At 45.3% G+C, this 23,641-nt stretch overlaps 1 protein-coding gene across 3 annotated transcripts in view; it reads left to right on the top strand.

The window, feature by feature from the left end:
• Positions 1-3,573: 3,573 nt before the first annotated feature.
• The window catches only part of LOC139274778 (deuterosome assembly protein 1-like), a 288,549-nt gene continuing 268,481 nt past the window's right edge, over positions 3,574-23,641 (top strand). For 2 of the 3 annotated variants that reach the window (XM_070891468.1, XM_070891466.1), the window contains exon 1: positions 11,068-11,338. The gene's annotated coding sequence lies outside the window, so the exon portion shown is untranslated. Of the gene's footprint in view, positions 3,827-11,067; positions 11,339-23,641 lie in introns of those variants that run through there. The other variant, XM_070891467.1, reaches the window with a different exon arrangement.

The raw sequence follows: 23,641 nt of genomic DNA, 5'->3' as shown, positions 1-23,641 counted from the left end.
CTTGTAAAATGATATCTGCTTGTACAACACTCTGCTTCAAGTCAGGGGAATGTTTTACATTGCTTTATAGCATTTCTTACTTTTAAAATTGAGAACCCATGCTGAAGGGCAAACTTTAGACCGCTGCCAACCTAATCCACCCCTGGAGAATCTGGCAGGTTCTGTGGATTGTCCCCGGAGATCTCCCAGCACTGTTGGGGAGAAGCTGGCTGGCAAAACTAAATTGGAAATGGGATGATGTTCACGCCATGTCGTCAGAGGAACGGACCTCCTGCTCAACAGTTCTAAGTCGTTTTGAACATCTCTTTCAGTCAGGTGTGGGCACCTTCAAAGGGGCTAAAGTTAAAATCTACATCACACAGGATGCCAGACCGGTCCATCACAAAGCTAGAGCTGTGCCTTATGTGATGAGGGAAAAGATTGAACACGAACTGGACCGGCTTCTGCGGGAAGGCATTATCCCACCCGTGGAATTTAGCAACTGGGCAAGTCCCATCATCCTCGTCATGGAGCCTGATGGATCCGTACAAATCTGTGGGGATAACAAGTCTACCATAAACAGACTCTCCCTACAGAACCAATACCCACTGCCCAGAGTGGAGGACCTATTTGCCACGTTGGCTGGAGGAAAACTTTTCTCGAAACTAGATCTCACATCTGCGTATATGACGCAAGAACTGACCGAAGAGTCTAAGCTACTCACCACCATCAACACACATCGAGGCCTTTTTTTGTACAATCGATGCCCATTCGGCATCAGGTCGGCAGCTGCTATATTCCAGCGCAACATGGAGAGTCTGCTCAAGTCCATTCCTGGGACGGTTGTGTTTAAAGATGACACACTCATCACGGGCAGGGACACCGACTCCCATCTCCGCAATTTGGAGGAAGTACTAAGTCGATTGGATCGGTTAGCCCTAAGAGTTAAGAAATCCAAGTGTCTGTTTCTCGCGCCTGAACTTGCATTTTTGGGCAGAAGGATTGCCGCTGATGGAATCCGCCCAACAGAATCCAAAACCAAAGCAATTCGTCTGGCACCCAGGCCCCGGAATGTCTCGGAACTGCGTGCCTTTCTCGGGCTATTCAATTACTTTGGGAACTTTATGCAGAACTTGAGCATGCTGCTGGAGCCTCTCCACGTGCTACTCAGAAAGGGGTGCGATTGGTTTTGGGGGGACGCACAAGAACGCACCTTCAATAAGGCACGCAATCTTCTATGTTCCAACAGTGTTTTAGCCTTTTTTGACCCAGGTAAAAAGCTAGTTCTTACATGTGATGCATCAGCGTACGGGGTTAGGTGCGTTTTACAGCATGTCAATGATGCGGGTAAATTACAACCCATTGCTTATGCCTCCAGGTCACTTTCGCGGGTGGAGCGCGGGTACGGTATGGTTGAGAAGGAGGCGCTCACGTGCATGTACGGTGTCAAAAAGATGCACCAATACCTTTTCGGGGCCAAGTTCGCGTTAGAAACCGACCACAAACCCCTCACGTCCCTGCTATCCGAGTGCAAGGCAATAAACGCCAACGCCTCGCATTCAGCGGTGGGCACTCATGCTGACGTCTTACGACTACACAATAAGGCACTAAGGCACAGACCAGGCACAGACAACTGTGCCGACGCGCTTAGCAGGCTATTCTTGGCGACCACGGAAGGGTCCAACGAACAGAACTGTGAGATGGTCATGGCAATCAATGCCTTTGAATCCACAGGTTCGCCCAGACGGCTCGCCAAATCAGAGCCTGGACGACCAGCGACCCCACGTTATCCTTAGTCAAAAGATGTGTTTTAACTGGTGACTGAGCAGAGGCTCGCGATGCCTGCCCCGAGGAGATCAAACCTTTCCAGAGGCGTATGCATGAACCAAATCTACAGGCAGATTGCCTGATGTGGGGCAGCCGAGTAGTTATGCCCTTGCGAGGCAGAGAGGCGTTTGTCCGGAAACTCCACCGCGAGCACCCGGGGATCGTCCTTATGAAGGCATAGCCAGATCCCACGTCTGGTGGCCTGGCATTGACGTGGACTTGGAGCTCTGCGTCCGGCGGTGCACCATTTGTACCCAACTCAGTAATGCCCCCGGGGAGGCTCCCCGAAGCCCCTGGCCCACCAAACCGTGGTCGCAGGTGCACGTAGACTATGCGGGCCAATTCATGGGAAAAATGTTCCTCGTAGTCGTCGATGCATTCTCAACCTGGATCGAGTGCACCATTTTAAACTCGAGCACCACCTCCACCACTCATGTTTGCAATGCATGGAATTCCTGACATATTGGTCAGTGATAATGGTCCGTGCTTCACCAGCGCAGAATTTCAAGATTTTATAGTTGACCACGGCATAAATCACGTTAAGACAGCACCGTTCAAGCCGGCCTCCAATGGCCAGGCAGAGCGAGCAGTGCAAATCGTTAAACAAGGCATGCTCAAAATCCAAGGTCCCACGCTGCAGAGGCGCCTGTCGCGACTGCTGCTGGCATACAGATCTCGTCCGCATTCATTGATTGGGGTTCCCCCCGCGCAACTATTGATGAAATGGACCTTAAAGACTAGGCTCTCGTTAACCCTCCCAGACATGCATGAAATTGTTGAGGCAAAGCGCCGGAAGCTAACTGAGTACCATGACTGAAATTCGAATGGGACGTGGAATGAGATAGGGAACAAAGTGTTTGTGCTAACCTATAGCAGGGGTCCCAAATGGCTTGCAGGGACAGTAACAGGCAAGGAAGGAAACAGGCTACTGGTTGTACAAATGGACAATGGCCAAACCTGCAGGAGGCATATAGACCAAGTAAAAAGTAGATTCACCAACAGACTACAATGTGGAACTCACACCACACCTGGTGGACGGAGGGAATAACCTGAGGAAAGGGCAGTCTCAACAGACAGCCCAGATAAGACACCAGCAATCATACTGAATGAAACAGACAGCCCAGGTGAGATACCAGCAATCACACCGAAAGAAAAACAGGCACCAAGGCAAATAACTCAACCACAACCAAGACGCTCCTCGCGAGAGCGTAGACCACCTGAGAGACTGAATCTATAAAGACAATAAGACCTTGAGGGAGGGTGATGTCATGTATCTGACACTACTGTATATAACTGTATCTTACCATGCTATACATGACTGTAACTAGGTATGACCTGTAACCACAAGCATACTTTACCACCAAGGGTGCACTTGCAGGAGACACTGCATACCTGTCCCACACAGGTATATAAACGCAGGTCTCAGGCAAGTGTGGCACTCGAGAGCTGTGAAATAAAGGTGCAGGTCCAAAGTGACCTTGACTTCAGCATGTGCCTCTTCTGTACTGCAGGGTCAGGACTTTACACTACCTAAGCCGCATTTATTGCCCATCCCTGTCTTGAGAATGCTGTGGTGGGCCTTCCCCATGAAATTATAGCGTTAAGTAGGGGATTCCAGGAAATTGGCCCAATGGCAATGGAAGAACTTGCATTTATCTGGTGCATTTCATGGCGTGGGATTGGTGAAATTGCATTGATGGTGTCCCCAGGATCTTGCTGGTCTCCTGCTACTACATTTATCAAGAGATGAATTTTAAAAGCTGTCCTTGCAGGCGGCTCCAGTTACCGCAGCGCGGGCTGACAAACCGCCACTCGCGCGCCCCGTCCCGCGGCGCCGGAAGTGCGTGCCATCAGAGCGGAGGGTTTTTGAATTTAAAACATTGAATTACATTTTCAATAATTGAGATCGTTTTCGGCAATTGATTCAGTGATTTGAAAAGAGGAGCGGTAAATACAGCATGTGATACAGATAATGAAAGTATGGACGGATTGCCCGAACTCTTCAATCGGCCGATCCCAGGTGAGCGAGTAAAGCCGTTAGAGGCAGAGACGGGACCTGAGTTTGGCACTTCATAAAGAGGGGGCAGGGCTCGGCTCGGCTGGACTGGGCGGGGTACGGAGAGGCAGGGCTCGGCTCGGCTCGACTGGGCGGGGTACGGAGAGGCAGGGCTCGGCTCGGCTCGGCTTGACTGGGCGGGGTACGGAGAGGCAGGGCTCGGCTCGGCTCGGCTCGGCTTGACTGGGCGGGGTACGGAGAGGCAGGGCTCGGCTCGGCTCGGCTTGACTGGGCGGGGTACGGAGAGGCAGGGCTCGGCTCGGCTGGACTGGGCGGGGCTCGGGTTCCGTCGGACTGTACAACTGTCATTAAACACGTATACAAAAGCAAATTGCTGTGGATGCTGGAATTTGAAATAAAAACACAAAATGCTGGAAATTTCAGCAGGTCAAGCAGCACCTGTGGAGAGAAACAATTAACGTTTCAGGTCGGTGACCCTTCGTCAGAACTGGAAAAGTTCGAAATGTAAGAAATTCTTAAGGAAGTACAGGGGCAGTGAAAGGGGGAGGGGAAGAAAGAACAAACGGGAAGGCCTGTGATAGGGTGGAAGGCAAAAGAGATTAAGAGACAAAAGGGATGATGGGCAAAACTGAGATGGTATTGGAACAAGTTAAGAAACAAAAGATGAGTCACATAGACAGTCCCTCAGAATCGAGGAAGACTTGCTTCCACTCTTAGCATAAGTTCTTAGGTTGCTGTACAGTCCAATATGAGAACCACAGTCTCTGTCACAGGTCGGACAGATAGTCGTTGAGGAGGGCAGGGAGCCTGGTTTGCCGCAAACTCCTTCCGCTGCCTGCACTTGATTTCTGCATGCTCTCGGCGACGATACTTGAGGAGCTCCGTGCCCTCCCGGCTGCACTTCCTCCACTTAGGGCGGTCTAAGGCCAAGGACTCGCAGGTGTCCGTGGGGATGTCGCACTTTATCAGGGAGGCTTTGAGGGTATCCTTGTAACGTTTCCTCTGCCTGCCTTTGGCTCGTTTGCCGTGGACGAGTTCCGAGTAGAGCGCTTGCTTTGGGAGCCTTGTGTCTGGCATGCGGACTATGTGGCCTGCCCAGCAGAGCTGATCAAGTGTGGTCAGTGCTTCAATGCTGGGGATGTTGGCCTGGACGAGGCGCTAATGTTTATGCATTTGTCCTCCCAGGGGATTTGTAGGATCTTGCGGAGACATCGCTGGTGGTATTTCTCCAGCAACTTGAGGTGTCTACTGTACATGGTCCACGTCTCTGAGCCATACAGGAGGGCGGGTATTACTACGGCCTTGTAGACCATGAGCTTGGTGACATTTTTGAGGGCCTGGTTCTTCAAACACTCTTTTCCTCAGGTGGCTGAAGAGTGCACTGGAGGCGGTGTTGGATCTCATCATCAATGCCTGCTCTTGTTGATAGGAGGCCCCCGAGATAGGGGAAGTGGTCCACATTGTCCAGGGCCATGCCGTGGATCTTGATGTTTGGGGGGCAGTGTTGTGTGGCGAGGACAGGCTGGTGGAGGACATTTGTCTTACTAATGTTTAGCGTAAGGCCCATGCTTTCATACCATGCCTGGAGATGGCGAAGGTTGAACAGCTTCCCACTGGTTCTGTAGTTTATCTCCACTCCAGCGGGGAGCTTATCAACTGTGAGGTGGAGCATGGCAGCGAGGAAGATTGAGAAGAGGGTTGGAGCGATGACGCAGCCCTGCTTGACCCCAGTCCAGACATGAATTGGGTCTGTGATGGATCCGTTGGTAAGGCTCGCGGCTTGCATGTCATCGTGGAGCAGGAGGAGTATGGTGCCGTACTTTTGGGGGCATTCGTAGACCCTCTCAGTTGACCGTGTCGAAGGCTTTTGTAAGGTCGAAGAAGGCCATGTACAAGGGCTGGTGCTGTTCCCTGCATTTCTCCTACAGCTGTCGCGCTGCAAAGATCATGTCCGTTGTGCCCTGGAGGGGACGAAATCCACACTGCGACTCCGGGAGCAGCTCCTCGGCCACGGGGAGAAGACCGTTGAGGAGGACTCTAGCGACGATTTTCCCAGTGGTTGATAGCAGGGAGATTCCTCTTGCTAGATGGTGTGTGAATGGCCGAATCATCACCAGCTGTCATGGGGAAAGAGGGAACAAAAGGGGATTTTGTAAAAAAAAAAAAGGAGGAAAGGGGAAAAAAATATGGCAAGGGTTATGGTCTGAAATTGTTGAATCCGATGTTGAGTCTAGAAAGCTGTCAAGTGCCTAAAATGAAAGAAGGAATGTTTGGGGCCCTGGACAGTGGGAAGGGAGGAGGTAAAAAGGCAGGTGTTGCATCTCCTGCGCTTGCATGGGAAGATGCCGTGGGAAGGGGAGGGGGTGCTGGTGGTGAATGCAGAGTGGCCCACCGAGAGGTGGAATGGTGAGGGAAGGGGAGGATGTGATTGGTGGTGGGATCACGCTGGAGTGGTGGAAATGGCGGAGGATGATCCGTTGAATGTGGAGGCTGGTGATGTGAAAGGTGAAGACAAGGGAACCCTGTCGTGGTTCTGGGAGGGAGGGGAAGGGGTGAGAGCAGAAGTGCGGGAAATAGAACGGAAACGGTCGAGGACCATGTTAACCACGGTGGAGGGGAATCCTCGGTTGAGGAAAAATGAAGACATATCAGAGGCAATAGTGTGGAAGAATCTATTACATTTTGAACTTTTCCAGTTTTGACGAAGGGTCACAGACCTGAAACGTTAACTCTGTTTCTCTCCACAGATGCTGCTTGACCTGCTGAGATTTCCACCATTTTCTGCTTTTGTTACAGTAAACATGTGCAGTGCAGATAATGCAATAGAAATGTTTCCAAAACTTGTATAATGGCAGAACTGCCAATCAGCTTTAGAAATCATAGAGACAAGTTGCTGTAAACCCACCTAAACAATGGGGACTGTTAACTTTTTGAATAGTGACCGATCAAAACCAGCCTTACTTCGTAGTCGGTTTCTGACTAATGATGTATAGTAAAGGGGTTGATGAGAAAATAGGAGTAATAGAAGAGAATAATTGTTAGAAATAACTAAGAAATCGGTTCTGAAAGAGTGATAAGAAATCCAAGTGGATAAATCACCCTGTCATGGTATACACCCGAGGCTGTTAAAGGAAGTCAGTGAAAGGATAGCAGAGACTCCCACCAGATTTCTTAAATTATTCTTAGATCTGCAAATTGTGCTTGATGATTGATTGGAGGGTAGCCAATAAGACAAAAAGCAACTGCAGATGTTGGAAATCTGAAAATAAACACACAAGATCTGGAAATACTCAGCAGGTCAGCATCTGTGGAGAAACAGAAGTTGGTCGATATTTTCGAAATGTAGGTCAGCCACATAACCAAATCCAAAAGTGGCAAGTGTCTGAAGGCAGTTTTGTCCAGCGCGCCAAGAATCACTGTCGGTGGTTGTGCAACTAGTCCATTGTACTACCGTTTGTGATCTAATGGCAGTTTTTTTTGTCTATCTTGTCTGTTCTGTATGTATGCATCTGTGGAACACCGGCTTTCCCTAACTTTAAAAGAAACCAGCCGAGAAGTGAAAACATGGTTTCAACTATCTTTATGAAAATAGACATTTTGCACTTTAGGAGAATATGATGGAAGTGATGCTATTTCAGCATCCATAGCATGAATGAAAGGTGTCTATTAAAATTAAAGGCATTGTAGTTTTCCCTTAACTGTAAGTTGGAAGAGTCAAGCCTTGCAAATCCCAGGGTACTGCTGGAATTTAACCAGATAAAATGGCACATTTTTTCTGCACAGAACATGAGTAAACTTCTGCTTGACCAGTCAGGACATCGACCTGTTAGAAGAGTTATCTAAATCTTGGTGAATAGGCCATTGGGATGATGAAACCAAGATTCAGATATTTCAGCACACCAGGGGAAGCCTTGTGGTACAATCTGACCAAGGGATCCCAGATTATTTTATGTGCCATTTCCTTGACTAACCCTTTGACCTCATCTACTCTTTTGAGGTTGGCAGCCTTGGCTTAATAGTAACACTCTTGCTTCTAAGTCAGAAGATTATGACTTGAATGCATAATCTAGGCTAACACTGATGAAGGTGTAGTCTTTCAGATGAGATGTTAAATCAAAGCCCCACCTGCTCTCTCAGGTAGAAGTAAAATATCCCATGGCTTTATTTTGAAGAAGAGCAGAGGAGTTCTCCTTGGTGTCCAAGCCAATATTTATCCCTCAACCAACAACACTAAAACAGATTATCTGGTCATTGTCTCATTGCTGTTTGTGGGAAAATGGCTGCTGCATTTCTTACATTGCAGTAGCGACTACACTCCAAAGTACCTCATTGGCTGAAAACCACTTTGGGACATCATTAAAGGCACTATATAAGTGCAATTTCTTTCCTTCTTTCATCTCAATCAATGATAAAACTATTTCTAATCACTTTTCTGCCTTCCTTCAACTCCTGTCCCCTCTTGAGTTATAAAAAGGCATAATTTCACATTTGGCGGTACTTTATTAGGAAAAACAATGTTTTTGCCTTGGTGGTGGTCCCTTTAATTTCAGTTATAATGAAGTACAACCAACGCTGGAAGATGTAATTGCAGCATGATATATCAGAATCATAGAAAGTTACAGCACGGAAGGAGGTCATTTTGGTCCATCATGTCCGTGCCGGCTGACAAACAGCTATCCAGCCAAATCCCACATTCCAGCATCTCGAGTGTACATTCAAGTACCTTTTAAATGTGGTGAGTGTTTCTGGCTCTACCACCCTTTCAGGCAGTGAGTTCAGACCCCCACCACCCATTCTAAACCTCCTACCAATTACTTTAAATCTATACCCCCTGGTTGTTGACCCCTCTGCTAAGGGAAATAGGTCCTTCCTATCCACTCTATATAGGCCCCTCATAATTTTACACACCTCAATAAGGTCTCCCCCTCAGCCTCCTCTGTTCCAAAGAAAACAAACCCAGCCTATCCAATCTTTCCTCATAGCTAAAATTCTCCAGTCCAGGCAACGTCCTCGTAAATCTCCTCTCTACTCTTTCCAGCGCAATCACATCTTTCCTGTAATGTGATGAACAGAACCGCACGCAGTACTCCAGCTGTGGCCTAACTAGTGTTTTATACAGTTCAAGCATAACCTCCTTGCTCTTGTATTCTATGCCTTGGCTAATAAGGGCAAGTATTCAGTATGCCTTCTCAACCACCTTATCTACCTGGCTCTCCCCAAATGCATTACCTCACACTTTTGCAGATTGACTTCCATTTGTCACTGTTCTGCCCACCTGACCAGTTCATTGATACCTTCCTGCAGTCTATAGCTTCTTCATTATCAACCATACAACCAATTTTTGTATCATCTGCATATTTTTTAATCATACCACCTACATTCAAGTCTAAATCATTGATATATACCACAAAAAGCAAAGAACCCAGTACTGAGCCCTGCGGAACTCGACTAGAAGCAGCCTTCCAGCCACAAACACCCATCAACCATTATCCTTTGCTTCCTGCTTCGGAGCCAATTTTGGATCTAACATGCCACTGTGCCTTGGATACCATGGGCTTTTACTTTCGTGACCAGTCTGCCATGTGGGACCTTATCAAAAGCTTTGCTAACATCCATATACACTACATCATATGCACTGCCCTCATCGACCCTCCTGGTTACCTCCTCGAAAAATGCAATCCAGTTAGTCAGACATGACGTTCCCTTAACAAATCCATGCTGACTATCCTTGATTTATCCATGTCTTTCTAAATCTGGCTCTGTTGAGGTGCAACCCATCCGACTTGTACAGGTCACACCTCCCCCAGAAACGGTCCCAATGCCTCAGGAATCCAAAGCCCTCCCTCCTGCACCATATTCTCCTAAAGTGCGAAATGTCTATTTTCATAAATGTTTCATGAATGCAGCCAAGCATTCATCTGCTCTATCCTTCTATTTCTGTACTCACTAGCACCCGGAGTAATCTGGAGGTTACTACCATTGAGGTCCTGCTTTTTAATCTCTCTCCTAGCTCCCTAAAATCTACCTGCAGGACCTGCAGGATATGGTACCCTGCCTTCTAGCCGTTCTGCACAGTGGTAGTGAACCCACAATTTTTTGTTATGTGGGTTGCCACGGACATGGACGAGGAAAATCCTGCCTGCTGTGTGTTTTACGCAGGATGTTGGGGGGAAAATTGCGGTTGATGGCTTCCTTCGTACGTACGCCTCCAACTCGAAAAAAATCTATGAAAGTACCTAGTGGTCCCGGAGGAATGTAGGATTCCAGTCGGAGGCCTAGATTCACTGCGCAGCGCACGGGGAGATGTCTTTCACGTGCGTACATGCTGGAGTCATGTGGGCCTGGACCACCAATCACGAGGCAGTATTCTCATTGATAAAAATGGGAACTCCGTTTATACGAGTTCCCATTACTAGCAATGAGAAAATCCCCTAAAACACAGAAACACAGCATAATAAATAAAACATCTCACCTATTTAAAATTAGTTGAAATTAAATGTTTTAAAACAAAACAATTTTAAATTTTTTTTAATGTGTTTTAATAGGGTTAAAAATAATGGACAGTGTTTTTAATATAAAAATGAGTGTTTAAATTTAATTTTTAGACAATTTAAAAGTTTTACGCTGGTAAAAATAGGTTATGCGCCGCCTTTTACTAGGCATAAAAATTTGAAGGACATTCGCTGGACATGAGTTGGGCAAATAGCCCAATCTTGCCCGTGCAGATGTCCTTCTCCCGGGGATGCGGAGGATCTGTACCGAGAAATCTTGACAGATTGCAAAAGCCGGTTCTCTGCGCATGCGCATTGCACCCCAAAAACCGGCTTTTGCGAGGCCTCGCAGGGTCCGGGTGTACTTCGTATGGATGCGGCAAGCTACAATTTTCGGCCCATTAAGTTGTATCGTCTTTAATTGGTCTTTTAGAAGTTTACATGGTTCCATATTATTCTGAAAAGAACTGTCCCGGAGAGCTACTGTTTTAATCTTGAATATGAATATAATTAATACAGTACCACATATGTAACTAATAATTTATGTTTCTCTGTACGTTTGCGTTGGATAGAAACATAGAAACATAATTTATTTCAGCCTTATAAGATTTAAGGGCATTACTAAAAGGGAAGTGTATGGTGAGAGATGGTCAGTGGGAGCTTTGGTAACCCGGGGACGTCTGTGCGCTGAAGGCGGGAGGTTCATGCAATATCCCGCGATTTATTTTTGTGCCACTTTACCTTAGAGGACAGCATGGAAATTAACCCACGCAAGCGAAGCGCCAATCAAAGGCAGCAGCGCGAAATGCTATCGAAACAGCGGCAGCAATCGCGGACAGGATCCTCTTCATTTAAAACGTCTAATAGTAGAAACAGGAGCAACAAATTGTGAAGGATAGGAAAACAGGCTTTATTTTCAGAAATGTAGTCACGTAAACGCTGGTCAATTAGTGTGGGTTGTTCCAACTTTCAATCCGAGTAAAACAGAAGGAAATTACTCCTGGATCAGAAAGATAACCTGAGGGTAAGTGAAGTGTGTTTGAGAGTTTACGAAGATTCGCCGTGTTAGGGCACTCACTCCGTTATGGCGAATTATGTAATTCAGAGCCAAGATGCACAATTAACATTGATTCCACTGGCAGAACGCATATATGCTCATCGGCTGCGAACAGGGCAGGCTCAGCTGTGACGCTCCTTATATTTGGCTACCAACATTCAGAGTCTGGATTAGCATAAAGAATTGGCACTTTAGGAACATTAATTATATTAAAGTTTTGTTTTTTATTTGGTAACAAATTAATGTCGGATCTTGCTAGAAAAATAATAGCGTGTTAATTATATTAAAACGTTAATATAATTAATGTTCCTAAAGTGCTAATTCTTTATGCCAGTCCAAACTGTGAATGTTGGTAGCCAAAAGTAATGAGCATCACAGCTTATTTGTGGCCGAGATTTTGCGTTCCCCATGTCAGCGTACGCTCAGCCTATGCCGTCGTAAGCCTTATCCAAAGGCCCGCAAGTTCCGGGATTCTGTATGCGTGAAAACGCGGAACTTGCACTCTGTTAAGGTTTTCCTTGACAGATCATCCGCACCGAACCAAATATTACCTTTGGTGGCGCAAAGTTGGGCGATTTACTGCCCAGCAAATGCCCACAAAACCCTTATGCCTCGTAAAAGCAGTCATAGTGTCAGCTCTCATCAGCGTAAGCGTTAATATAAATCTTAAATTAACGTACAAACATTTAAAATTAGTTTATATAAATTTTGTCCTGGATTAAATTGTTTAAAATTATTTTTCAAAAAATTACATTTTTATTGTAAATGCTTTATTAAAGGGACTTTTAAGTAAATTTGAAAATGGGAACATTTATTTTTTATTCCAGTTGTATAAATTATTTAATTATTTGGGGATTCCTCATATGCTTATGGGGATTCTGTTTGTAAATGCATATTGGGAATAGTCCTTTCTGATTGGAGGGCCTGGCCTGTGTGATCCCAGGGATGCTTCTGAACCGTCTGCGTCAATGGGATCTGTGGGCCTTTATGCAGGTGTATGCCTACAGGCACAGGCCCCAAAGACTCCAAAGCCCGGGAACCTGAAGGTAGGTGCTGATATTTAAAAAAAAAAAAATTGGGTTAGAGGTACGTCTCCGACCCGACATTTCGGCCCAATGTGTAAATCGGCTAGCAAGTTCAGGGGATTAAGATATATGCTGTTAGTTGCAAAGCTGCAGTACTTGCTGGTCAATTTACACCGTTCCTCCATTTGCTTAGCACAAACGGCATCTTGCCCTTAGCCTCCCTGTTAGTTTTTAAAATTTGCTGGCGTTGCACATTAATTGGCCATTAAACTCGCCACAGAAACTTAAGTCTGGTAATTAAGATTGCAAGTACCTTTTTAACAACGCGATAATTGTTAATGCAATGCCAGTCAACCGCTCTGGCCCAGAATGGGAATAATATAAAATGTTCAATTTTATTCCCGCATTGTTATAGATTTAAAAAATGTCATTTGCTTTCTTTCTCTCACGAAGGAAGACACAAATAACGTTCCGAATGTACTAGGGGACAGTGGGTCTAGTGAGAAGGAGGAACTGAAGGTTATCCTTATCAAGTGGGAAATTGTGTTAGAGAAATTGAAGGCCAATAAATCCATGGGACCTGTTACTCTGCATCCCAGAGTACTTAAGGAAGTGGCCATAGAAATAGTGGATGCATTGGTGATCATTTTCCAACACTCAAATGACTCTGGATCAGTTCCTATGGACTGGAGGGTAGCTAATGTAACACCACTTTTTAAAAAAGGAGGGAGAGAGAAAACGGGTAATTATAGACCGGGTTAGCCTGACATCAGTAGTGGGGAAAATGTTGGAATCAATCATTAAGGATGGAAAGCAGTGACAGGATTGGTGCAAGTCAGCATGGATTTATGAAAGGGAAATCATGCTTGATGAATTTTCTGGAGTTTTTTGAGGATGTAACGAGTAGAGTGCACAAGGGAGAACCAGTGGATGTGGTGTATTTGGACTTTCAAAAGGCTTTTGACAAGGTCCCGCACAAGAGATTGGTGTGCAAAATAAAAGTACATGGTATTGGGGGTAATGTACTGACATGGATAGAGAACTGGTTGGCAGACAGGAAGCAGAGAGTCGGGATAAACGGGTCCTTTTCAGAATGGCAGGCAGTGACTAGTGGAGTGCCGCAGGGCCCCGTGCTGGGACCCCAGCTCTTTACAATATACATTAACGATTTGGATGAAGGAATTGAGTGTAATATCTCCAAGTTTGCAGATGACACAAAACTGGGTGGCAGTGTGAGCTGTGAGGTGGAAGCTAAGAGGCTGCAGGGTGACTTGGACAGGTTAGGTGAGTCGGCAAATGAATGGCAGATGCAGTATAATGTGGATAAATGTGAGATTATCCATTTTGGGGGCAAAAGCACAAAGGCAGAATATTATCTGAATGGCGGCAGATTAGAAAAAGGGGAGGTGCAGCGAGACCTGGGTGTCATGGTTCATCAGTCATTGAAAGTTGGCATGCAGGTACAGCAGGCGGTGAAGAAGACAAATGGTATGTTGGCCTTCATAGCTAGGGGATTTGAGTATAGGAGCAGGGAGGTCTTACTGCAGTTGTACAGGGCCTTGGTGAGGCCTCACCTGGAATATTGTGTTCAGTTTTGGTCTCCTAATCTGAGGAAGGACGTTCTTGCTATTGAGGGAGTGCAGCGAAGGTTCACCAGACTGATTCCAGGGATGGCTGGACTGACATATCAAAAAAGACTGGATCAACTGGGCTTGTACTCACTGGAGTTCAGAAGAATGAGAGGGTATCTCATAGAAACGTTTAAAATTCTGACGGATTTAGACAGGTTAGATGCAAGAAGAATGTTCCCAATGTTGGGGAAGTCCAGAACCAGGGTTCATAGTCTAAGGATAAGGGGTAAGCCATTTAGGACCGAGATGAGGAGAAACTTCTTCACCCAGGGAGTAATGAACCTGTGGAATTCTCTATCACAGAAAGTTGTTGAGGCCAATTCACTAAATGTATTCAAAAAGGAGTTAGATGTAGTCCTTACTACTAGGGGGATCAAGGGGTATGGCGAGAAAGCAGGAATGGGGTACTGAAGTTGCATGTTCAGCCATTAACTCATTGAATGGCAGTGCAGGCTCGAAAGGCCGAATGGCCTACTCCTGCACCTATTTTCTATGTTTCTATGATCTCATAGAAATGTATAAAATTCTGACGGGACTGAACAGGTTAGATGCGGGAAGAATGTTCCCGATGTTGGGGAAGTCCAGAACCAGAGGACATAGTCTTAGGATAAGGGGTAGGCCATTTAGGACTGAGATAAGGTTGTTAACCTGTGGAATTCCCTGCCGCAGAGAGTTGTTGATGCCAGTTCATTGAATATATTCAAGAAGGAGTTAGATATGGCCCTTACGGCTAAAGAGATCAAGGGGTATGGAGAGAAAGCAGGAAAGGGGTACTGAGGGAATGATCAGCCATGATCTTATTGAATGGCGGTGCTGGCACGAAGGGCGGAATGGCCTACTCCTGCACCTATTTTCTATGTTTCTTTACATTTCCATCTCTCTCTCAATCCAATCTTTCTTGCCTCACTTTATTTTTATTTCTGTACCTAAGAGAAGGCAAAAAAAAATCAAAAGGTGACGTCACAGCCAAGGGGGTAAGTGATTGGCTGGTGATTGGTGAGTAGTTCTTTCTTTTTCTTTTCTTTATCAGTAAGTAACCTTTAGCATTATTGTTGCCAAATTAAGTTAATCTAGGGGTTAAGTCATTGCAGGAGAGCTCAGACATGTGCTATGCTCCTCCTGTACTACGTGGGAAGTCAGGGACTACATATGCGGGAAATGTATCCGGCTGCAGCTCCTGACAGACTGCATTGCGGCACTGGAGCTGCGGGTGGATTCACTCTGGAGCATCCACGATGCTGAGAATGACATGAATAGCACGGTTAGTGAGTTTGTCTTACCGCAGGTAAAGGTTACACAGCCAGATAGGGGATGGGTGACCAACAGGAAGAGCAGTGGAAGGAAGGTAGTGCAGAGGTCCCCTGCGGTCACCCTCTGCAAAACAGATATACACCGCTTTGTGTACTGTTGAGGGGGATGACTCATCAGGGGAGGGCAACAGCAGCCAAGTCCATGGCACCGTGGTTGGCTCTGCTGCGTGGGAGGGTTATAGTGATAGGGCATTCTATTGCAAGGGGAATAGATAGACATTTCTGCTGCCGCAACCGAGACTCCAGGATGGTATGTTGCCTCCCTGGTGCAAGGGTCAAGGATGTCTCGGAGTGGGTGCAGGAAATTTTGAAGGGGGAGGGTAAACAGCCAGTTGTCGTGGTGCATATAGGTACCAGCGATGTAGGTAAAAGACGGGATGAGGTCCTACAAGACGAATTTATGGAGCTAGGAGTTAAATTTTAAAAGTAGGACCTCAAAAGTAGTAATCTCAGGATTGCTAACAGTGCCACGTGCTAGTCAGAGTAGGAATCGCAGGATCGCTCAGATGAATACGTGGATTGAGGAGTGGTGCAGAAGGGAGGGATTCAAATTCCTGGGACATTGGAACCGGTTCTGGGGGAGGTGGGACCAGTACAAACCGGATGGTCTGCACCTGGGCAGGACCGGAACCAATGTCCGAGCGGGAGTGTTTGCTACTGCTGTTGGGGAGGGGTTAAACTAATATGGCAGGGGGGATGGGATCCTATGCAGCGAGACAGAGGGAAGTAGAATGGGGGCAGAAGTAAAAGATAGAAAGAAGAAAAGTAAAAGTGGAGGGCAGAGAAACCCAAGGCCAAAAGCAAAAGGGCCACATTACAGCAAAATCCTAAAGGGGCAAAGGGTGTTAAAAAGACAAGCCTGAAGGCTCTGTGCCTCAATGCAAGGAGTATTCGGAATAAGGTGGACAAATTAACTGCGCAGATAGCAGTTAACGGATGTGATATAATTGGCATCACGGAGACATGGCTCCAGGGTGACCAAGGCTGGGAACTCAACATCCAGGAGTATTCAACATTTAGGAAGGATAGACAGAAAGGAAAAGGAGGTGGGGTGGCATTGCTGGTTAAAGAGGAAATTAATGCAATAGTAAGGAAGGACATTAGCTTGGATGATGTGGAATCTGTATGGGTGGAGCTACGGAATACCAAAGGGCAGAAAACGCTAGTGGGAGTTGTGTACAGACCACCAAACAGTAGTAATGAGGATGGGGACAGCATCAAACAAGAAATTAGGGATGCGTGCAATAAAGGTACAGCAGTTATCATGGGCGACTTTAATCTACATATTGACTAGGCTAACCAAACTGGATGCAATGCAGTGGAGGAGGATTTCCTGAAGTGTATTAAGGATGGTTTTCTAGAGTAATATGTCGAGGAACCAACTAGAGGGCTGGCAATCCTAGACTGGGTGATGTGTAATGAGAAAGGACTAATTAACAATCTTGTTGTGCGAGGCCCCTTGGGGAAGAGTGACCATAATATTGTAGAATTTTTTATTAAGATGAAGGGTGACACAGTTAATTCAGAGACTAGGGTCCTGAACTTGGAGAAAGGTAACTTCGATGGTATGAGATGTGACTTGGCTAGAATAGACTGGCGAGTGATACTTAAAGGGTTGACGGTGTGCACCGATTGAGGGAGTGCACTGAAGGTTCACCAGACTAATTCCTGGGTTGGCGGGACTGACATATGAGGAGAGACTGGAATAACTGGGCCTTTCTGCACTGGAGTTTAGAAGGATGAGAGGGAATCTCATAGAAACTTACAAGATTCTGACGGGACTGGACAGGTTAGATGCAGGAAGAATGTTCCCTATGATGGGGAAGTCCAGAACCAGGGCACACAGTCTTGGGATAAGGGGTAGGCCATTTAGGACTGAGATGAGGAGAAACTTCTTCACTCAGAGAGTTGTTAACCTGTGGACTTCCCTACCGCAGAGAGTTGTTGATGCCAGTCCATTGGATATATTCAAGAGGGAGTTAGATATGGCCCTTGCAACCATCGGGATCAAGGGGTATGGAGAGAAAGCAGGAAAGGAGTACTGAGGGAATGATCAGCTATGATCTTATTGAATGGTGGTGCAGGCTCGAAGGGCCGAATGGCCGACTCCTGCACCTATTTTCTATGTTTCTATGTTTCTAATTTGACTCTAATTTACCTACTCTAATTCACCTCCTTCTCCGTTGTTCCTTTGTTTCTTTCACAATCCTTAAATCTAATCGGTTAAGGAAATGCACTGTTGGTCCTGTGGTTAACTAAGGTCCCAGATGCATGACTGCTCTTGATATGCCATTATCACTCACACTTGCAGCAAGTTACAGCGCAAAATATTTTCGAGCTGAAGGGTGCAGGAAAAAGTCTAACTAACGGCCTATGCATGCGAGATTCTTCGTTCCAGCAAGATCTGGCTCATTGAGTACTAAACTCAAATTTATTTAATTGTCTTTTATCATCAGGGATGAAAAGAAAGAATTTGCATTTATACAGTACGTTTCACATCCTCAGGATATCTCAAAATGCTTTAAAGCCAATTAATTATTTTGAAGTGTGGTTGTTGTTATGTAGGTAAATCCAGCAGCCAATTTTCACACAATGAAGTCCCACAAACAACAATGATATAAATAGCCTGTGACTCTGTTTTGTTGGTACAGGTATCTTAAAGCATATTGTAGCATTTTCCTCCTAATTCTTCTACCCTTTCTTCCTTATAATGTTGCACTGGCTGGTTATATTTAATTTCTAATGCAGCACTATCCCTAAATCTGAAATCCAACAACAAAATCACTCCAATTCTGTCATGTTTATATTGTTCACTAGATGGTGCTTGTGTAATGTTAATAGCAGAATAACAGGTTCAAATACTGCAAGGCTCATTTTGAAAAATTGAGGACTTGAGTGCATTAGTACCACCAAGTTCTTGGACTAATTATCTGGTATTTTCTTGTTTTGCACTCCACTTCACTGTGGAGCCAGTATGTGCCTGATTTCCATCTCAAGTGTAATGTTGGTGTGAAGTGGTTTTGGCTTCTAGGCTAAACCTGCAGTGTGAATGCATCGCAATGCTACTACTCCATAATGCATTGATGGGAACATCAGTCATCTATCTAAATGGGCGCATATACTTAGAATCTATTTAGTGCGCCTCACAATAATTCTTCAAAAATTGTAGATGTCAACATGGATGAATCAAAATCTTTGATTATTTCATTGTGAGGATGAATTTAAAAAAACGTATTCTTACTGAAATGGATTTTAAAGGCAATAAAGTGGAAGGAATGGAGCAAATAACTGCTAAAATTAAGCCATTTGCAGTTAAACTTCTATCTGAACATAATCTCTTTCAATTTATACATACTAAATTTACAGCACAGAATGAGGCCATTTCGTCCATCGTGCCTGTGCCGGCTCTTTTGTAAGAGCTATCCAATAGTCCCACTCCCCTGCTCTTTCCCATAGCCTTGCAATTTTCTCCCTTTCATTTGTTTATCCAATTCTCCTTTGAAAGTTACCCTTTCAGGCAGTGCAATCCAGATCATCATAACTCACCACAAAAAATAAATTTTCCTCATCTCACCACTGGCTCTTTTGCTGTTGATACGGATTCTTTTCCCTCAATCTGTTTCAGCGAGTACACTGATTCGAACACTTTAAAGTTTAGTTCAGACTAACTTTATTCAGGCTTCATCGATGAAGGGTCTTGCTCTGATAAAGGGGCACTAGACTCCATGAGTCTGTCGAATCCATCAGAGCAAGCAAAAATCATTACAAAATCAATACATTTATACAGTTTGTGACTGGTACCACCCCTTTTCATTGTCCTATCACATCAGCTACTGTGGCATAGATACAAGCTAAATTAGTCATTTACACAGTTAATTAAGCAATGCCCCTAATCATGAGAGAAGATTAAGTCATCTCCAGCTTATCTTTGTTTTGCAGGCAAGGAAGAAACAGTTCTGCTTCTCTGGGTATTCACACAGTTTAGCTCCTATAGCTGTTGCTACATTCCCATGATCAGACGGTTCCTCAAGGTTGTTTAACAAAGACAAGTCACTCATTGTTTTCCCCTACAGTGAGGTCTAAAGAGTCAGCAATAACCATGAGCGGCCATTTTAGAAAGAGTTAATACATTTGAAATTAGTACGGATAATATATATAAAGTTGGTAGCTACAGTGATACAGATTCTCATTTCCCCCTTTTATCATTTCATGATAACTCTGGTGGCTGATCCAGGAGTATTGCGTTTAACCGTTCGCATTCCCGCTCCTGATCCTCTTTGTTGTCATCGAGTAGGTCTTTAGTTTGTTGGACCATAATCCGGGGGCCCATGGCCTTAAGAGAGTTTTCTAACTTTGCCATCATGACTTTGCAACAGACATTAAAACAACTGATGATCAAGCAACAGGTAATTATTATTATAACGAGAATAACTACTCCATGCGTTAAATAGGACCCCCAGGATCCCCCAGGATCCCCCTAATAGCCAGTCAAGCCAGCTATTCCCCTTCTTTGGGCCTTGTCAAAACTCATCGAGTTGTTTCCGTATAGCATCAATAGCTTGGGTGATATTGTAGGACTCGTCCGTGACATGGGTGATACATTTGTCTCCTATTATCGTGCAGACCCCTCCTTATTGGGCCAGCTGATAATCTACTGCATAACGGGTCTGTTGGGTATATAACCGCAGCTCAGACAATTCCCGGTTGATAGCATCCAATCCCTTAGAGGTGCTGTTTCCCAGGATGGTCAACCCACAAATAAGATCGTTCCTATTTTTGGCACTAATTACCCCCACTGATCCCCCTACAGATAGGGTCCCGAGGAACCCGTAGCCGAGTGATGATCCCAGCGTGATAGGATCCTCCCAATCGGCACAGAACTCCTTGCTGATGGCTCGTGTTACTATCCTTTTCCGGGTATGAAATCCTTTGGGGCATGGGACAGTGAGTGGTCCTATGGTTCCTACTGCGAAGAGGACCGGGAGGGTCGGTGTTGCTGTCTTGAAGGTGCCGTTGAGGAGGAACACGAATCCTTCCTTAGCTCGACAACACTTTACGTCGGTGTTGCTAACACTCGTGAACTGCTTATACCACCAATTGCTCGGTTCCCTTGAATTTGTGCCCGATCCTACCAATTGGTAAGCATCAAACGGGTATGCCCATGTTTCTGAGCTAACATGAGTTCCGTTACACTGACCGCAGATAACTTGCCTTCCCCCGGTCACATTCAGGCATCTTTGCTTGTTACAGGTACAGGTAAACTGGCCTTCACGCACTCGACAGTGCTGACCGGCACACTGCGTCTGCACACAAGTGGCATTCCCGGGGACCAGGGCATATGCACAACCCCACCCTTGCCCTGAGAAGCAAAGCGGGTAGCTTGCATTGTCTGAGCATACTGCTCCGTTCTTTCCCTGGGATCCCCTGCACTCAGGATTCGTGGAGTCTATTAATTCCACACATCTTCCCTGTATACCCCTTTTATATTTGCCCGTTTGTCCCTCACAGGGCGCATCCGAGGTATCTGCCGTATATAAGTCGCGGGGGGTCCACCCAGGGGTGGCCACGAACAGGGCTTCCACTGATTGGGCTAGTGGGTAGCACACGGTTCGATTGCCGTGCAACCGAATATGGGTCTTGAAAAACAAGTTATCTTCTAACCCCTTTAGCTTTGCGACCGTGACGACATAAAGTAACGCAATTATATACGCTATCTTAGGCATGTTTGTTACGCTCAAACAATATTAGTAGCCGTAAGTTGGATGACAACTGGGTCTTTTCCTCCTCTTGGAAAAAAAAACCTCCGCTGAGTTGAAGAGTCCGATTTCCTCATTTCCTCTTTAGTCTACTGCCGGTACAAATGCTCGTCTATCATGCCGGGCGGAGATTCAAACTGCCTTCCTCGGGATTCACTATGCCAATCGGGAAGCTTCTAAGAAGGTCCTTATTCAGCTATGGGAAGAGGAAGTCTGGAATAGAAATAAGGGTTCATTATAGGGTGATAAGTTTACAGTGGTGCAGGTGAACCCAGGTGCTCCTCCCCTTAACCTTGGCGGCGGTGGGGGTGGTAAGAAACACCTGAAAAGGCCCCTCCCATCGAGGCTCCAATCCCTTCCGAATCCATTTCTTAATCAGGACATACTTTCCTGGTGCCACGAGAGACGATTCAGGTAAGACTGGGAGGTCGAGGTGAGCATCTCGGACCTGGTTGTGGGCTATTCGCAGGGCCTGAGTCAAGGCAAGAACATAGGTAGTCATTTCCTCAGTCATATGGTGGAATTGGACAGTGGAGGGGACATTCTGATTCCATGGGGTCCTAAGGGGCCTACCATAAATGACCTCAGCGGGGGTCAATCTAGCCTTCCCGGCATGGGTAGTTCGGATCTGGAATAGGGCTATGGGAAGGAGTTGAGCCAATTGAGTCCGGTTGATGCTACAGTTTCGCAAGCTTGGTTTTAAGAGTTTGATTAGCACGCTCAACTAGTCCCGCAGCTTGGGGTCGGTAGGCACAATGCAGCTGCTGGTTAATGTGCATCTGGGAACAGAATTCCTTGTTAACTTGGCCAATAAAGTGAGGGCCATTATCGGAACTCAGTCGAGCTGGGATACCATATCTAGGAACGATTTCCCTCATTAACACCTGAACAACAGTTTGAGCATTATTGTCCAGGGTAGGGTAAGTCTCGATCCATTTGCTAAACACATCTACTATTACTAACACATATTTGTAACACTGAACTCTTTGCAACTCAATGTAGTCCAACTGCAAGGTCTCAAAGGGACCTTCTGGTAGGGGCGTCTTACCCCAATCACAGGGGACTCCTTTCCCCGGATTATACTGTTGGCAAACAAGGCAGCGACTACTAATGTTCTGGGCCAGCGCCTGGAGTCTAGGGTGCCACCAAGTGGCCAAAAGCGTGTCACTTGTTGTCCTTGCTCCACAATGAGTAGCAAAGTGCATACATTCAATAACCCATAGGGCCGACTCGTCAGACATGCAAGTCTGTTCCACGGGAGTGGTCCAGAGTTTAGAAACATTGTCATAAGTACATCCATAATCTTTCCACAACAGTTTATCTTTTTCAGGAGCGTCCTCCTGTGCTTTAATGACATCTTGGATGGTTGGCATTGGTTTTTCCGAGGCTGACTTATCCTTTGCAAGGTTTTAGTCTGACTCATCTTTTATCTATGCATGTCGAGGTCACTCCGTGAAATCGGAGGTCAGGGTTAGGTTGGGTTTGTGGATTCCCCACCATGGGGTACATTGGCTCTTTTGCCACAGATGATGGTGCTATGGCTGTGCACTGTACTATCTGTATCTGTCTGGTCCCGTTTTTAAAAAATCTCTTTCAGCTTATTTATCTTAGCTTTTTAACTCTTCAATTTGTTTTGTTTGAGTATCTATTTCTTTATTGTATCAGGCAAGTATTATTACATAAGCTAGTTCTATTTTATTCTGACTATCCCACCATTTCCTTTATCTATCAGGTGAGTCTTTATTCTATTAAGAAATCCAAATTAATAATGTTCAGTATAAAACGGCTGTCAATGGAAAGGGTTAACTCCTTTACAGGTTTGTAAGAAGAGCTGATGTCATTACGTGACTTCACGTAATCATCTGAAAAAAAAACATTTTTTTTTAATTCTTTGTGCCTTCAAAACTTGCTTAGAAATTAGAAATCCGTTAAACAGCAGAAATCATTCGTAAAGCCGTCATAATAAAAGTCTTCTCATCAGGAAAGGCAGCATTTTAGATTAAACTCCAATTTTTTTTTAACTTCTAATTCAAGTACTTGCCAAAGATTTTTTTTAAATTGATTTAAAATGAGACCACACATTTTTAATAGCTATTTGTTTACTGAAATTCAATTTCGTCATCAGCCTCGGTCAATGCAAGGCCAACCATTTGACTACGTAGTCTATCAATACCCTTTTCAGAGATCCGAGTGGAGCTCTTGGTACGTTTTTCGTGTGCGCACTCTTTCTTTAATACATCTAGGGGTTTAACATGTCCTCCTTCCATTAATGAGAGTCCTAACTTAGTGCCGTTTTCCTGCCAACTTGACAGAAGTGATTCATCTTTTCAAACTGCAGTGGAACTTTCTCATAATTTAAAATCATTATCAATGGAGAGTGTCTTTTACCTCTTCCAAAATTTTTTCGATTAAGCCAATATCTTTTTCACAGCAAATATCAGCTAGTATTTAGTAGGTTATGTCCTTTTCCATCTCAGAACACTTTTTTTTTCCTTTCAGCACCTATTTAATACGTTACGTCTTTTTTTTTTTAAGATCTCCTTTCTTC

The sequence above is a fragment of the Pristiophorus japonicus genome, chromosome 10, assembly GCF_044704955.1.
Source record: "Pristiophorus japonicus isolate sPriJap1 chromosome 10, sPriJap1.hap1, whole genome shotgun sequence".
Lineage (NCBI taxonomy): Eukaryota > Metazoa > Chordata > Chondrichthyes > Pristiophoridae > Pristiophorus > Pristiophorus japonicus.
Note: the sequence above shows the minus strand (reverse complement) of the source record. Positions and strands in the feature narration are given on the sequence as shown.